The sequence below is a fragment of the Sciurus vulgaris genome (assembly GCF_902686455.1).
Source record: "Sciurus vulgaris genome assembly, chromosome: 1".
Lineage (NCBI taxonomy): Eukaryota > Metazoa > Chordata > Mammalia > Rodentia > Sciuridae > Sciurus > Sciurus vulgaris.
In genome coordinates this window covers 116,590,775-116,607,065 of record NC_136461.1, presented here as the reverse complement: position 1 = coordinate 116,607,065, position 16,291 = coordinate 116,590,775, and the positions used below count along the sequence as shown (strand labels likewise).

At 34.1% G+C, this 16,291-nt stretch overlaps 1 long non-coding RNA gene across 10 annotated transcripts in view; it reads left to right on the top strand.

The window, feature by feature from the left end:
- Nucleotides 1-15,213, top strand: part of LOC306640661 — an 84,692-nt gene extending 69,479 nt beyond the window's left edge. For 5 of the 10 annotated variants that reach the window (XR_013757847.1, XR_013757848.1, XR_013757852.1 and 2 more), the window contains 3 exons: nt 6,324-7,014; nt 8,478-8,579; nt 15,145-15,159. This is a non-coding gene — a long non-coding RNA (uncharacterized lncRNA). Of the gene's footprint in view, nt 1-5,535; nt 5,726-6,323; nt 7,015-8,477; nt 8,580-15,144; nt 15,160-15,198 lie in introns of those variants that run through there. The other 5 variants (XR_013757853.1, XR_013757846.1, XR_013757850.1 and 2 more) reach the window with 5 other exon arrangements.
- The last annotated feature ends 1,078 nt before the right edge of the window (nt 15,214-16,291 follow it).

The following is a 16,291-nucleotide window of genomic DNA, read 5'->3' as shown; positions in this document are numbered from 1 at the left end:
ATAATATTTAGGGTGAGTACACTGGAGAAAAAAAAATTTTTTTTTTTATACCAGGATATTGAACCCAGGGGCACTTAACCACTGAGCCAAGCTCCCAGCCCTTTTTTATATTTTATTTAGAGACAGAGTCCTGCTGAGTTACTTAGGGCCTCAGTAAATTACTGATGCTGGCTTTGAACTCAACAATCCGCCTGCCTCAGTCTCCCAAACTGCTGGGATTACAGGTATGCATCATCACATCTGGCTTTAGCCCTTATTTTTTATTTTGAGCCAGAGTCTTGCTCATTTGCCAGCCCTGGCCTTGAACTTGTGATCATCCTGCCTCAGTCTCCCAAGTCTTTGGGATCATAGGCATGCACCACCACACCCAACTCACACTGGGTTTCCTGAGGGAGTTTATATTCAAGATTGTCAAGGTGTTAGATCAGTTAGGCAGTTAGGGTGTGTTTTGTGTTCTGAGAACAGCTGATGTAGTAGCAAGCCATAGATTTTTGGAGGCTGAAGGATGAATGGAAATAGGGGATATGTAGATAATTAAAATATTTACACCTTTCAGTTTTGATGTTGTCTTTCTCACTGTTTTCTAGCAATTTCAGTGAATTTATTTACTCTTTCCTCATACTTAAATCCTCTATTAAAGAAATCACTTCAAAAAGCATGACTCTAGTGGGCTGGGGTTGTGACTCGGTGGTAGAGCACTTGCCTAGCATGTGTGAGGCACTGGGTTCGATTCTCAGCACTGCATATAAATAAATAAATAAAGGTCCATCAACAAGTATACATTATTTTAAGTCGATCTCAATTTTCAGTTGGTTCCTTTCCATATATAACTTAAAGGTAGATTCATTTTACATTAATTTGGTATCATGTTAAAAAATGCCCAAAAAACTACTATATATATGATCATATTTTTGTATTATTTTGTATGTAATTGTTGATCACCTTTGGAACATTATTATCCTGAAACAGTTCCCATTGACCAAAACTGGGACATTTAAGCAACAGAATAAATAATGATTCTTGTGTTATAACTTTAAAATGTCCATAAATTCGTGCCGATAAAAATAAATGATTGGCTAAATAAATACATGGAAGAAAAGGGGCAAATATTCTTTACAGAAGAGTTCCAAATGATATAGATCATCCCCTTTTAGGAGGTGGAGCTTAATTACTCTCTTCTTGAGTGTTTTCTGGATAATAGTGACTCATTTCCAAGGAATATAGAATAGAGAATTACAAACATTAACTTTAGAGACAAGAGGCCTGCCAACAGCCCCTTAACCAAGTAAAAGGTAAACTTCACTTACGATAAGACATGATAATATCATGTATTCTCTGATGTAATGTGGTCAGAACAGAATTTATCCTTGTATGTTTTTTCCAAAACTCCATAATCCTAGTCTAAACAGGGAAAAAAAAAAAAAAAAAATTAAGGGACATTTTAGTATCAAGGACCTGAGAAAACTAGGAAAGATTGAAAAACTGTTACAGTTCAGAGGAGACTATTATAATACAGTGGGATATTCTATGTTGGATCCTGGAACAGGAAAAGGAAATTTAGTGGAAAAATTGGTGAAATCTGCACAAATTCTATAATTTCATTAATAGTATCATACCAATGTCAAGTTCTTGATTTTGAAAAATGTACTATTGCTATGTAGGATGTTAACATTAAGGGAAGTTAAGTAAAAATTAGTGAGAATTCTCTCTGCAGTCTGAAACTTTTTTATAAATATGAAATTGTTCCAAAATACCTAATTTTTTTTTTAGCAGAGTTAAAATTAAGTAAAATATCTCAAACTGATAAGTGATTAAGGAAAAAAATAAAGCTTGTACACTATTAATATAGACTAGATTTGTCATGTTGGGATAAAATAAGCACATTTGATAAGTAATGTTGATATAAATTTGGGAAAAATAAAATCAGATTGGGGCATGGGACATAAGACTGGAGTAGTGCATTTAACCTTTCCCTGTTTTAGAGAAGGGGAATCAGACTTATTGGTGAAGTATTTTTAAACAAATTAAAATCTCAAAACATCAGTTTTAGAATAACAGATGAATCAGTTTTTATAAATTTACAAGTATGTGGTGGTTAGCTTATTTTTCTAATTTGCATAGTATTCTGTATTAACCATTAAAGACTAACACTCTGAAATCAGCTTTTTACAAATTAAGCAGTAATTTCACTGTACATACTTAAATGATACCAGGTTTCCTGTTCTCACCCTATCCCGAGAAAGGATTCTATTTTTTTAATTGCTCTATGTTGGATAGACATGAAATACCCTCTAGTCAGAAAGAGTGATTGGGAATGTCAGAGATTCCTTCCTTGTCTTTCAGCATTTTTTAAAAGCTCATGGTAGAACTTGTAACCTCATTTGCAAAATGGACAAAACATCATGGAATCTCTTACATTTAGTATTTATAGCTTACAGATGATCCAATAAGCAGACCATGAGATGTTGTTATTGGTGATTTACTATATTACAAATAGTATGCATTATCTATTTGATACACTTCGCTGCAACTTACGTCCCCAAAGTAAATGGAGCTTTTATGTTTTTGTTTGGGGAAGAAAAATGTATCCACAATGAAAGAATACTGGTTGAAGCAGTGTACTGAGTTTTTGTTATGTTTTGTTTTGTGACATTGAAAATTGACCTCTGAGGTCCACTCCCACCGATCTATAGCCAGCCTTTGTGTGTGTGTGTGTGTGTATGAGAGAGAGAGAGTGAGAGTGAGAGAGAGAGTGTGTGTGTGTGTGTGTGTGTGTGTGTGTGTGATAAGTTGCCCAGGCTGGTGTTGAACTGTGGATCCTCCTGCTTTAAGCCTCCCTAGTAGCTGGGATTATAAATTTAAGCCATCCCACCCAACTCTTGTTTTTTTTTTAACTGAAGGGTTATAAGCATCCATTAGTTAGAATATTCTAATTTCAGACAGTTTCTCCAGGATACACACATAAATAACATGGACATGTGAGATAAAAGCAGAAAATTGATTGTCATGGTTAATATAGTTCTGGGAATTTCCAGAGGAATTCCATTTCAGTAAATGATCTGATTTGGGCATTATGGGAAATTGTCTAATCAAAGGGAGAAAAACAAATGTTTTAGCTTAAAAATCTCCAGCATAGGCTCTGAATCATTCTCTCTTGTTGTATGTTTAATTGGTGAGTCAAATAAAATGTATTACTTTCTATAAAAGCATTTCCCACAATTGGAAACAGCTGTTTTTATTGTGAATGTAGCTTTTATCTCAGCATTCATTCAGCTCAACAAGAAGCTTCCCAGGCTGGTGTTAGCTATGAAGCAAAGGACTCACAACTTGAATCTGGACATTAAAAATCTTGATCAAAAGTTTCCAAATAGTTTGCTATTTAAGTTCATATTCTGTTACTGTGTAACCATTTTTATTACAGCCATTTTTGGTTTAGTTGTTTAACACATATTCCTAAATAATCATGAGTTATGAATGACAAAATTTAAAATTTTTCTTTTTTAAAAGTAAAATTTTGTTATCATACTTTAATTTTGGTGAGAATGAAAAATTTAAATATTTAAACCTTTTAAAATACATTGAAATTTATATCATCTTTGAACTGACTACTCCTTTTGTCATTCCAAATCTAGCATACTTTATCTATTTTTTTTTCATACTTTACCCAAAAATATTTATTGAATTTAGACTAAAAAATATATGTTCTATTAAAAATACTATAGGTTTCATTCACTATGTTCCTTTAACTAATACATATTGGCTTTAGGGAAATTCCTCGTTTTTTAACCTAGAATACTTAGACTTCAATGAAATAGGTTGAATTTTTATTCATATTTTCTTTGTGATGTCTCTGTGCTGCTACACACATAGACACTGCAGTGCAGTTGTCTCTAGTTATTCTGATATCTTTGCCTATTTGAATCTTTCCTCACACCCAGGCATCAGTAAAAGAGTTCTCTTTTATCTTAGGTTTGTTTCAGTTCTTCCTATGTAGGCTACATTAAAATCTCTTGTAACAAATTGACTTCAAAATAGCTTCTTGGCATCTGCTCATTTTTGTGTATAATGTAGGCTTTCCAGAATCTTATCCCTAAGTCATTTGTGTTCTTTTTTACTTTTTCACCTTTCTGACATTCTTATCCATGATTTTGTCATTTTGTTTTGCTATAAAAATACTCTCTTCTCATCTAATTTGACACAAATATTTTCTTAAAACCTGTTTTCATCTTTAGAAGTTCATCAAATAATAGCCAAATAAAATTCAGACTCTGTGTTCTAAAACTAGTTCCAAGGTTCTTCCTCATATCCAGGTTCATTTTCAATTCTTGATGCCCTTTATATATTATCTCAATTTATGATATTCTTTTTATTTTCTCTTCTTAGTAGTAGTCTGCTTTCTTTTTTACATGAAGGGCTTTATTTCCAACAAAGAATATACTAACAATCAATATATACTGCCAATTATACTTAGCTGTGTCTTCTTTTGTGATTTGTCTGTAATTTCTACTTCTTTCTCTTAACATGTACAGAATATTTCTAAACATATTTCTAAGGCTGCCATCTGAGTAATGAGACATCTAATTATTTTTTACTCCCAAATTTTGTAAATTCTGAAATTATCACTTATATTCTCTGTTTACTTGTGAAGTATTTATGCATTCTTGTAACATTGAATTGAGAAACATTGGGACCTCTCTAATATCAAAAGTTTTTTTCGTGTTCTCTGTATACTTTGAGAAGGTATGAACATTTCTTGAACTTAAAGTATATACATGCCTCTTGTACTTTGAAGAGTGGAGATTTTTCACACAATCTTCCAGGCATATCTAAAATCACCACTATCAGAGACATGAACAACCTCACATGATATAAATAGCAACAAAAAGGGTAACTTCCCTAAATCACTTATGAATTAGAAGAACCAAAGAACTAAATAGGGGAAACAGAAAACTACTTCGTCCTGGTAAAGACCTGAACAGAAAGCCAGACAACTTCTAATTCATATTCATCTCTTGAGCACATCTGGTTTTATTGCTATAATCTAGAACGTAATCCATAATCCCAACTCTATGTAAACGATGATAAAGGAATGGTGAATTAGAAGATTCACTTCAGAGAAGCTTTTTTTTTTTTTTTTAAATTCTGCAAGTACCTCAAGCCCCAAAGGTAGCTTTTAAAGAGTATTTCTTAGATTTGCTTTACATTTAAGATAAATAACTGAGAGATTATTTCTAGTTCCCTAATTGGGCTTAAATTTCTACACGTTTTAGATTTTTACTTTAATAGTTAGTCTAAGTATGTCAGTGACAGAAATAATACTTAAATTATAAAAATTCCATGATTAGGCTAGTGTGTAACTGAGTGGTGGAGCAAGTTCTTAGCACGCACAGGGCCATGAGTTCAATCCCCAGTAGCAAAAGTAAATAGATGTTCCATCATAAATGTAGGGGGCCAGTTTATATGTAATAGTCATGAAAAATTGTAAAACCCTTTGAATATTGTAAAGTGATTTTGTATTACATTATCTCATTTCAGGTCTCACAACAATCATGTGATTTAGAGTGCTTTATTAAACCAAAATACAGGCATATTTACTGGTCTCACTCATGTAATCTAATTTGTTGATGATCTAGAAATCAGACCCACAGTGCCTTTCTTCATAGTCCATATACTTAACATCATACCACGTCAACTCTGCATTTCACTGTTCCAGCTTTGAAAACAGGTATATTGGTCTCTGTTGAAATCAATGCACTAGTTCTCTTTGAACAGTATCTTGTTCTTCCTTAACCACCTTACTGCATAATGGGACTTATCTAACAGTATGTTTCTGGCAGTATTGGAGATAATTTTTGCAGATTTCATATGATTTCTGCTGTTAGCCTAATTTTAACATAGTTTTGTACATCTTTAACAGGTTGCTGCTTCTTGCACATAAGTTATAGCATCATTTTCCGTCTTAAACTCAATTGCTTTACATCATTGAGTAATGTTTTTTTCAGGTATCCTCATCTTCTTACTGTTCCTATAACTATTTTTGAATGAAATAAGATTCTAGAGCTGATGATTATCAAGCCCTAGAGATCTCTGTCTCAGGGATACATTATTCTCCTTAAATGTGGACTAAAGTTAAGAGCAGCTCTGTGCTATATGAATAGGGAATTCAAACACACTTTTTAAAATTAAAACCTTCCTAAATGAAGTTTTATTCCAGTCTCTTATTAAATCCTAAGAATAGGCTGCTGGCCTCCATTACTTTCAGGAAATGAAAAAGTGGCTCAGAAGCTAAGTGAGCTAAGCCATCTCTTTCTCAATTGTTTCAGTTTCTCAGGAATTGCTGTACAATGCTGCCAATAACGATCTCCGGGGATCTGACCCCCATTCCACCTCCCACTGCCTCCTCTGCAGCTCCAGATGCCACCAAAAGAAGGAGCTTTGAAGAAAGTGCCTGTACCCTCTTTTACCCTGAGGTGGGTGAGGCCAGGCAGGGTGATTCTCAGGATATCCTGATGATCAAAGGTATAGTTGAAGCCTTCATCAAGACTTTCTTGAAGATGACCAAGAAATTTGGGGAAAGTTACCAAATAGCCTAGGAACTGAAGACAGAACTCAAGAGTGGATGGCACAGTTGCCACCTGAAATGTAATACATGGTGACATGCACAACCCTAAATAAGCTCTTTGAGGGCAGAGACTATTAAATACTTTCTATTATAGTACTGAGCATATAAAATATATTCAATACATGTTAGTTTGCAACTGAGAGAAGACTTGATAAAAAGTGCTCTCTAACTCCCTTTTTCCCCTGGTACTTAATCTATGATTGTTTGTCCATTCATCAGGAATGGTAATAGAGTTCAATGATGTCTCAAGCTTCTTGGCCACTATTGTCTTCTGTCTTGACTTTTTGTCTCAGTAGGGAATATATATCTGTCCCATATATGAAGTTTTCAGAATTACTACTTTAAAGTTTTTGTTGATTCCTGGACTTTTACTTCTTGGATGTTTTATTAGGGTATTTAGCTCTTTTGGTTTTTTTTTTTTTTTTTTTTTTTTTTCTTTTCTTTTTTTAATGACATTTAGCTCTTCAGTGGAAATCTTATCCTATCTGAATCATATTCCAGGGGGATTATTACACTGTTGGTTTTAAAATCCCTTTATCTGTTTTTAAAATTCAACAATAAACAGTCTTGCTTCTTGACTAGATCTTACATCAGTCATCACTGTGTTTTAGAAGTAGGTGTATTATCACAATATAAGTTTCTTTAAAAATCTAACTTTTTACTCTTCAATGGCAAGTCTTACATCTCACCTGAGTAATACTGCCAGTAGCCTGCTGAAAGAGTATTTACAGTGATGTGATTTAAGATACTACTTAATTAAAACAAAGCTTGTGGTTGTCTATTCCTCTTAGAGAAAAGGAAATTTTAAAAACTTAGCTCCATTCATTTCTTCTGTCCCTGCGTTGTCCTTCAGTATTTTAGTCACTTCTTCATTAAAGATATAACTCTTAGAGGCAGATCTTAAAAATCTCATCTTCAAGTATTTGATTTCCTTTATCTTTTGTGCCACCAATGCTATGTTACAGCTTTTTATTTGTAATTTTTTCCCCAAGGTTAAAGTGAACATTTCAGAGTACTGCTAGAGTTTTGTTTGTTGTTTAACAAACATGAAAGGGACATGCGTTGTGTTTTCTCAACAGCTGGCTTTTTAGATAACAAGCAAACTGCTATTAGAACCAAGTTTTACTCAGGAAAATAATCTTTCCTGAACAACATACTTTTCTCTTCAGAAAGAGATGGGTTAAATTATACTACATTGATTTGGAGTCTTCCTAAAATTATGAAACTATTTGAATGGAAATTTAAATTGTCTTCATGGCTTTTGTGTATAAACCAAGTTACCTTCAGTGCAAAACTTTAAAGGAGATTATTCTACTCCATGGATCAATTAATTTCCCCTTCTTCCAGAATTTTCTTTAGAAGAAATACATAGAGGTGAACAATTTTTCTGTGAATTGATAGGATGTGTGAATTTAAAGGTCCAACCCTTTACTTTCTCTGATTTTATTAAATAAAATACTTAGGTTGGATCTGTTTTTATCTCACTGTTCCTAATTGATTATAAGTTTTGTCAGTTATATTATGAATTTTAATCAGAAAACCAGGAATGAATCTGTATTACATAATGGTAAAACATAAAAAGCAAATCATATTTTTGCTCATTCTTCCACTAAAACTAGTTTTCCCTCTGCTAATGTAACCAGAGAAAATTTTGAGACATGGGAAATTCTAACCGGCAACATCTAGTGTGGTTTGTCCTCTGTTTATTTTCCTCTTATTGCCAGCTTACAAGTCATGTTATTACAGTGAATGGCAGTGGCAGCAACTGAAATTTACAGTTATAATACAGAATGAGTGATTTGGCTTTGTCAGACCTGAATTTTCCTATGATTTCTGTCTTTTCCTGTCTTTATAGGTTCCCAGTCAAACTCAGATAACCCTTCCCAGCGACCATCAGAAAGCACAAATTGTAGCCCTACCCGGAAAAGATCTTCATCTGAGAGTACTACTTCGACAGGTTAGTACTATTTATTTTAACAGATTTTCAAGATGATTTCCCACCTGTTTACTTGTGAATGACTTACAAGATAATTTGTTCAGAAGACAAAAATGTCTAGGCATGGTGGTGCATCCTTGTAATGCCAGCTACTCAAGAGCCTGAGGCAGAAAGATTGCAAGTTTGAAGCCAGCCTGAGCAACTTAGTGACAACCCTGTCTCAAAACTTAAGAATATAAAAGGGCTGGATATGAGGTTCAAAGGTAGAATACTCCTGGGTTCAATCTCAAGTACTAAAATGAAAGAAAAGGTGATCTTGTTTTGTGAGAATCATTAATAATGTACATTGAAACAGTATGGTAGTCTTACCCATTAAAAACTGAATTAACCTAACAGGGGAGTGTGGACTGGAGGTATTTAATAAGTTTATAGATAGATGTAAAATTCTGTGGTAAACTAATAATTTGTAAAAGAGCTTTCACAAATCTATTATGAGGCATGAGAAGAACCTCTATTAATATTTATTTGTTATTCTCAACTTTTGAATTTCTATTATTTGTCTATTTTAAATTGTACCAAACTAGACTAGTTGCAGTGGTACACATCTATAATCCCAGCAACTTGGGAGGTTGAGGCAAGAGGATTGCAAGTTCAAGGCCAGCCTCAGCAATTTAGTGAGACCTTAAGCTACTAACTGAGAACCTGCCTCAAAATAAAAATGTTGGGGGTGTAGCTCAGTGGTTAAGCACCCTTGCCTTCAATCCCTGGTACCAAAATATAATAATTAATATATAAATAAATTATAGCCAACTGATTAATACAGGTATAGCATATTTGTACAGAGATTTAGGACTGAGGGTTATAGTTCAGTGGTAGAGAAGGTTCAGTCCCCCCCCCCCCCCCAAAAAAAATTTAAGGATATGCTCCTTATTGTCTTTAAAAAACAAAAATAAAAGATGACATATATCTGCCTCTGAATTTATTGAAGATTAAGAAATAATTTTAAGCTATTAATATTATCAGGAGAGATGAAGAGTAGTAGTTTCATTCCAAGCAGTGAGAATAATACATATACTATTCAGTGAGTTCAAGAAAATAACTAAAACAACCATTATAGTTAGAATAAAGACAGTTTTTAAATGTGAGGGTAGAAAGGTAGGTAGGGACCAGTGATGAGAAACTTAAACAAGTTGAAAGAAGTTTTTAAAAGCAAGAAAATGACGTATCTTTAGTTTCTCTCTCTCTTTGGTTAGTAGATCTCTTATGTCTTACAGCCATAGCATATGGGTTTTTTTTATCAGTGCTACAAGTCCTCACTGTCAAATTGTATCAACATAGTATTTGTTGAATTTATTTGATGATTATCTACAACACTCCAGAAGTTCGTTATTAGTAGTTTTGTGCCAAAAGTACAATAAATCTTACTATGTTGTTTGGGATTTTTCTTTCTTTTTTCCAGTACTGGAGATTGAAACCCAGTGGTGTCCTACCACTGAGTTAAGTCTTCAGCCTGTTTTGAGACAGGTTTTCACTAATCTTCTCAGTCTGGCCTTCATCTTGTGATTCTCCTTTCTCAGCCTCTCAAATCCCTGGGATTAATCGTGCACCTCTGTGCCTGACTATACGGTGGAATTTAAACATCAGTGATAGTTGTGTTTCTTATGCTACTTTGTTTAGACTTTCAAACTCTTAACAATGAATGACTAATTTTTATGTGGTCTACCTAGACTAGGGTAAAGATTCTCAGCCTTAATTTAGCAAACAAAAAAGAAGAATATCTAAGTCCATAAATGAGACTATTTTATTCATTGAATCAAATGTTTTAAGGATTATTGTTGGTAATGAACCCTAGGGTTCAAATATGAATAAGCTAAAGTTACTGCTACCAAGAGTTCAGCATATTCACCAATAAACAGGGTGTTAAATTCTATTAATAGAGCAGTATACAAATGCTATGACATACTGGATCACTTCAGATGACTATCATTGCTGCCCCTGAAGAAGTGGTACATACACTGGTGTATATTAAATTTAATCTATTAAATTTAAGGTGAGACAATCTAAAAGGATACAAATGTATTTTAAACAGTAACAATAGTACCTCAGACTCAAAAACCGTGAAATAGCATAGTGTTTTTGGAGAACATGTTTGTTGGGTATTACTGTGTCCATGGGGGTAGATATGATGGTGGTATTTGAAAGTGAGGCTGTAACAGTAATAATGGGCTATATCACATGCAGTTTGTTTTTTCATTCATAGGAGATGAAACTTTTGTGGATGCAATTAGGAACTGTGGAATGATTTTGAATAAGGAGGATAAATTTTTGGTATATTAGGCAGAATGACCTAGGATTCACAATTCTAAAAAATGATCCCCCAGGCCTAGTGACTTAAAACAACAAACACTTTTTTTTTTTTTTTTTTCATGTTTATGTGACCCATCAAGCATCTGTACCCCAAAGAAGATTTTGAAGTCTCTTTCACGTTGTCTTCTCTAGGACCCCAGTTCACAGAACGCCCTCTCTCTCTAATGTTGCTTGTCTTGTAGAAGAGAGGAAAGGGCCACAGGAAAGCACTATCTGACTCTTAAAAGTTCTTCCTAGAACTGATGTGCATTACTTCTCACATTTCATTGTCAAAGCAGTTCAGTCCTTAATGTCAATGTGGACTGGGAATTGTAATTCTTTGAAGGTAGGGCAGCAGATATTTATGAATACTGTCTAACATATATGCAATTTTAAATAAATTGGTGATTATAGTGTGAAAAAGAGTGTAATAAACATGCATGAAAATAGTAGATGATGTCTTCAGATTTTAATTAATTGATTGATTAATTGGTACTGCAGATTGAACTCAGGGGCACTTGACCACTGAACCACATCCCCAGCCCTCTTTTGTATTTATTTAGAGGCACGATCTCACTGAGTTGCTTAGCACCTTACCATTGCTGAGGCTAGCTTTGAACTCACTCCTGTCTCAGCATCCCAAGCTGCTGGGATTATCGGCGTGTGCCATGGTGCCTGGCATTGAATATATTTAATTTTAACTGTCTTCAGGCTGTTGAGGTAGAAATGCTTGGCAACTGGAAGTAGTGGTTTATCTTTTCAGTGACTTCTTTATAGAAATACAGACTATCAGTACATGTATAAACTTGAATTTGGCATTGAGTGAGATTGCCCAGGAAAAAATTATAAAATGAAAAGACAAGTGGGAAAGACACCTAAGAAACATGAGCATTTGAAAGGGCAGAAAAGTGGAAGAAACAGTGTCAGTGAATATGACTTTTAAATAGGAAAAAATCAAATAGTACTGTTATAGAAACCTTAAAAATGGAGGAAGCTAAAGAGAGAAAAAAGGTAGTTAATATCAGTGTAACTAAGAGTCAAGGATTTAAACAAAATGTTGAATAATTGGGAAATAAGGAACCATAGTCTTGGGGGTATGCAATTAGAACAGTTTGTGAGCTTGAAAGGGGAAAATTTAGTACTGTTAAAATCCTGGTGGCCAGATGGAGATGTAGCTCAGTGGTAAAGTACTCTAGCTAAAATGGGTGAGGTCCTGGATTTCATCCCCAGCACTGCAAAAAAAATTTGGGTGGCATTATTACAAATTAGAGTTATTTATTTCTCTAGTGATAGCTGTATAGAACTAACAAACATGTTGGTACCTTAAACCTTAAAACAATAGATAAATCTGGAAACATTCTCAGAGCATTACCAAGCCTTGAAAAAATAGGAAACCAGAAAAAATTTTAATAAAGTTTGATTCATAATAGAAGCACCCCACTAGAGCTGTTGAGCATATGCTTCCTTGGTCCCTTGTCACTGAGAGTCTGTTAATTGCAACATTTCCTGGTGCAATAGATGAAAGCCAAAACCTAGGACTCCAGCACGACAGAAGATCACATCAGATTTTCATGCATACAACTGCAGTTGCTAAAAAATGACACCAGTGTAAAATCAAATAGAAATAAACTTATCACAGAAGAGAATAAATTGTCCCTCGTTTCAGTTTTGGCATTGAAAGAAGCAGGCAAAGATTTCCTGACCACAAGGTCATACTAATGACCAACAAATTTTTTATTTTCTGAGACCAGGAAAAAAATATTAAATTAGATTTATCTTAAGTTGTTCGACTTCCCATTGCATTTTAGAGCGAAATGCAAATATTCTATAGAGAATTTCCATTAACTATGAACTTTTTTTTTTGCAACTGTTATGTGTCTCAATCTTGACCTAACATTCTCACGTATTTCCAGCAACAAATAAACCCAGCCTTTATTTTGCGATTTAAAAAGGCAAAGAACCAGAACCATGTTCTATTCTTCTAGGTATAGTCAGTGGAATAAAATAGCTCTCTTCGTCTGTGAAGTAAGGTATGTAAGCAATGTGTAAACAAAAGTATACACATTTTAAATAAGACATCACTTGCCTAATCTTTTGAAGTAATTGCCCTGTTTTGAAATAAATCCAAAGGGATCATATACTACTAACAACTGTTAATATATGACTACTAACAACTGTTGTCATTGTCATTGTTAGGCAAGCTGGAGTGTAGGGTAGCAAAAGTATAATTGGTGAGAAGATCTAAGTCTTCCTGAGTGTGTTAAGTATCATGTTAGGTCTTTTAAGACTTAATAGGAAGATGAAATGAATATTTTCAAGTGTTCTTTGTCAGTACTTACCTCTGGTAGTACCCCCCACCCACACACCTTCTTTTTGCAGCTTTTAAAGTGATTTTGTTTATTTTCTTTTTTCCTCAGGGATTTGATATAACCCTGAAGATTTTAGTTAGGACAGATTTCACAGTAATTTAACACTTCTTGAAAAACAAAGTTCTGCAGTATTGTTTCATAGAAACATTTCAACTTTCATTAGTTGATTTGCAAATATTGTTAAACAGATGAGAAGTACTTCTTTTCTAATATAATATATGAGCAACTGTGTTATATTCAGGGACCCATATTAAGGTTAATCAAAAAAGTCTTATATAACATGGGATTGAGACTTCTAAGACATTATACATATGCTGTGGCTAAAAGTGTTCTAAGTGGGAAAGAAGAGAAAATATTATGACATGACAAGAAAACTATGTACTTTTGAAGTTGATGTGACTGATTCAACTTCAGCAATATTGTGTAACATTGTACAAGTTATATAAACTATTCAAAACCACAGCTTTCTCATTTATAATTTGAGGCTACTTTTGTTTATCATGCAAATAATGAGAATAAGAATAATTTATATGAATTCCTATCATTGAATTAGTCTATAAGTAAACACTAACTTCTGTTGTTAATTGCTGCTGTTATTGATCCTCCTCCCATTATTGTCATGAATTTATGGAAATATGAATTAGGTATTATAGAATGGAGAACAGGGTATGGTAGTAAACAACAAAAAGAAGATTGCAAAAATGTTTAGGTACATTTGATGAGTAATCTTAAACATTATAGCAGGGTGCAGTGACACACAACTATAATCCTAGCAACTCGGGAGGCTGAGAGAATCACAGATTTAAGTCCAGCTTCAGCAATTTAGCAAGACTGTATCTCAAAAATAAAAAAAAAAGTTCTGGGGATGTGGTTCAGTGGTTAAGCACCCCTGAGTTCAATTCCCAGTACCAATAAAAACTTAAACCTTTGTTTAGTACGAGGCTCTACTTGACAGAAAGTAAAACATCAAAATGTTGGACACTGGATAAACAGGAAGTCATAAAATTTAAAATTCTTAGGATTTATACAAGGCAGAAAAAAAATCTGAATTCTGACTGCCAACTATAGAGTTCTTGGTAGAAGGACTCAATAATGATTACACCTTAGCAACACTAAATATTCCTTGAGTAAAAGTGACACTTACAAGTCCCCTATTTAAATTTAAAATCTATTTTAAGGATTCAAACCATTCTACAAGTAACTGATTCTAAAACGTTAGCATCAAAAACATTTTTAACTATGGCAAAATTTATCTTTTTAAACATTCCTAAGTGTATTAATTCACCAGTGCTAAGTATTTTTGTGTGTTGTATAGCCAAGATCCTTAACTATTTTTATCTTGCAAAACAAATTATATATCCATAAAACAGGACTTTATTCCCCTCTCCACCTATCCCCTTAAAACCACCATTTTAGGGCTGGGGATATAGCTCAGTTGGTAGAGTGCTTGCCTTGCAAGCACAAGGCCCTGGGTTCAATCCCCAGCACCGCAAAAAAAAAAAAAAAAACACCATTTTACATTGTCTCATTAATTTAACACCTCATAAAAGAGGAATCATACACTGCTTGTTTTTGTGACAGTTAAAAAAATAGATGTCCTCAAGTTTCATCTATTTTGTAGCATGTGTCAAAATTACTTTCCTTTTTGTGACTGAATAATATTCCCATTATGTGTATACCGCATTTTGTTAATTTATCCATCTGTAGGTAGAAATGTGGATTGCTTCCACCTTTTGACTGTTTATAAATGATGCACAATAATCATGTGCAAATATCTTTACCAAGATCCTGCTTAAAATTCTTTGGTGTATGTATGTTATTTAAAGTGGACTTGCTGAATTATATAGCAATTCTATTTTAAAATTTTTTAGGAACTGCTGTGCTGTTTTCCATAGCACTGTATTATTTTATATTCCCACCAACAGTGTGCAGAGGTTCCATTTTCTCAGTATCAACATTTTCTAGAGCTGGATGGGCACCAGGTGACTCTGGCTCACTGAAGAAAACCAACTAAATCCGGCAAATAACATCCTCAGAATCTGAGAGGAAAATGTTATCAAACACATTCTTTGTGCAAACTTGCCAGAATGATCACTGGAAGAATTATCCAGAAACTTCAGTCAATTTCTCAGAAGTTGACTTGATGATAAGAAGTGCTCAGAGAGGTGAAATACTGTATCTACTAAAGAGAAAGGAAAATTTGAAGAAATGACAAAGGTGGACAAGGTCTCTTATGGAAGAAAAATGAAAACCTATGTCCCTCATAAAGGGGAAACAAAGTAGTTGGAGGATTCCAGTGCATCCCAGAAGCCTCCATTGGCCATCTTCTTGTTCTGTTCTGAGTATCACTCAAAAATCTTAAGGAGAACATCCTGTCCATTAGTGATGTTGCAGCAATACTGGAAGAGATGTGGAAAAGCAGTGTAGCAAATGACAAGTTAAGCTGAAGGAAAAATGCAAAAAGGATATTGCTGCCTACTGAGCTGAAGGAAAAAAAGGAGTTTAATGCTGAAATCTTTTTTCATCCATCTTTTTTATATTCCTTAAAGGATGTTATGGTTTGGATATGAAGGTGTCCCCCAAAAGCTCACATGTGAGTCAGTGCAGGAAGGTTAGCGGAGAAATGATTGGGTTGCAAGAGTCTTCCCATTCAGTTCATTAATCCCTGGTGGGATTAACTGAAGTTGTAGGGTGTGGCTGGAGGAGGTATAAATTGGGGCATGGCTATGGTGTTTATATTTTGTATCTGGAGAGTGGAGAGTCTCTCTGCTTTCTGATCACCATGTGAGCTTCTTCCCTCTGCCACTCTCTTCTGCCATGATGTTCAGTCTCACCTCGAGCCCAGAGGAATGGAATCAGCTTTTTATGGACTAAGACCTCTGAAAGCGTGAGCCTTCAAATAAATCTTTCCTTCTCTATAATTGTGCTGGTCAGATATTTTAGTCACAGTAGTGAAAAAGGATGAGAAGAAAATTTAAAAGACGGATGAACAAGTTGGTTCTGGTGTATTTTTTTTCT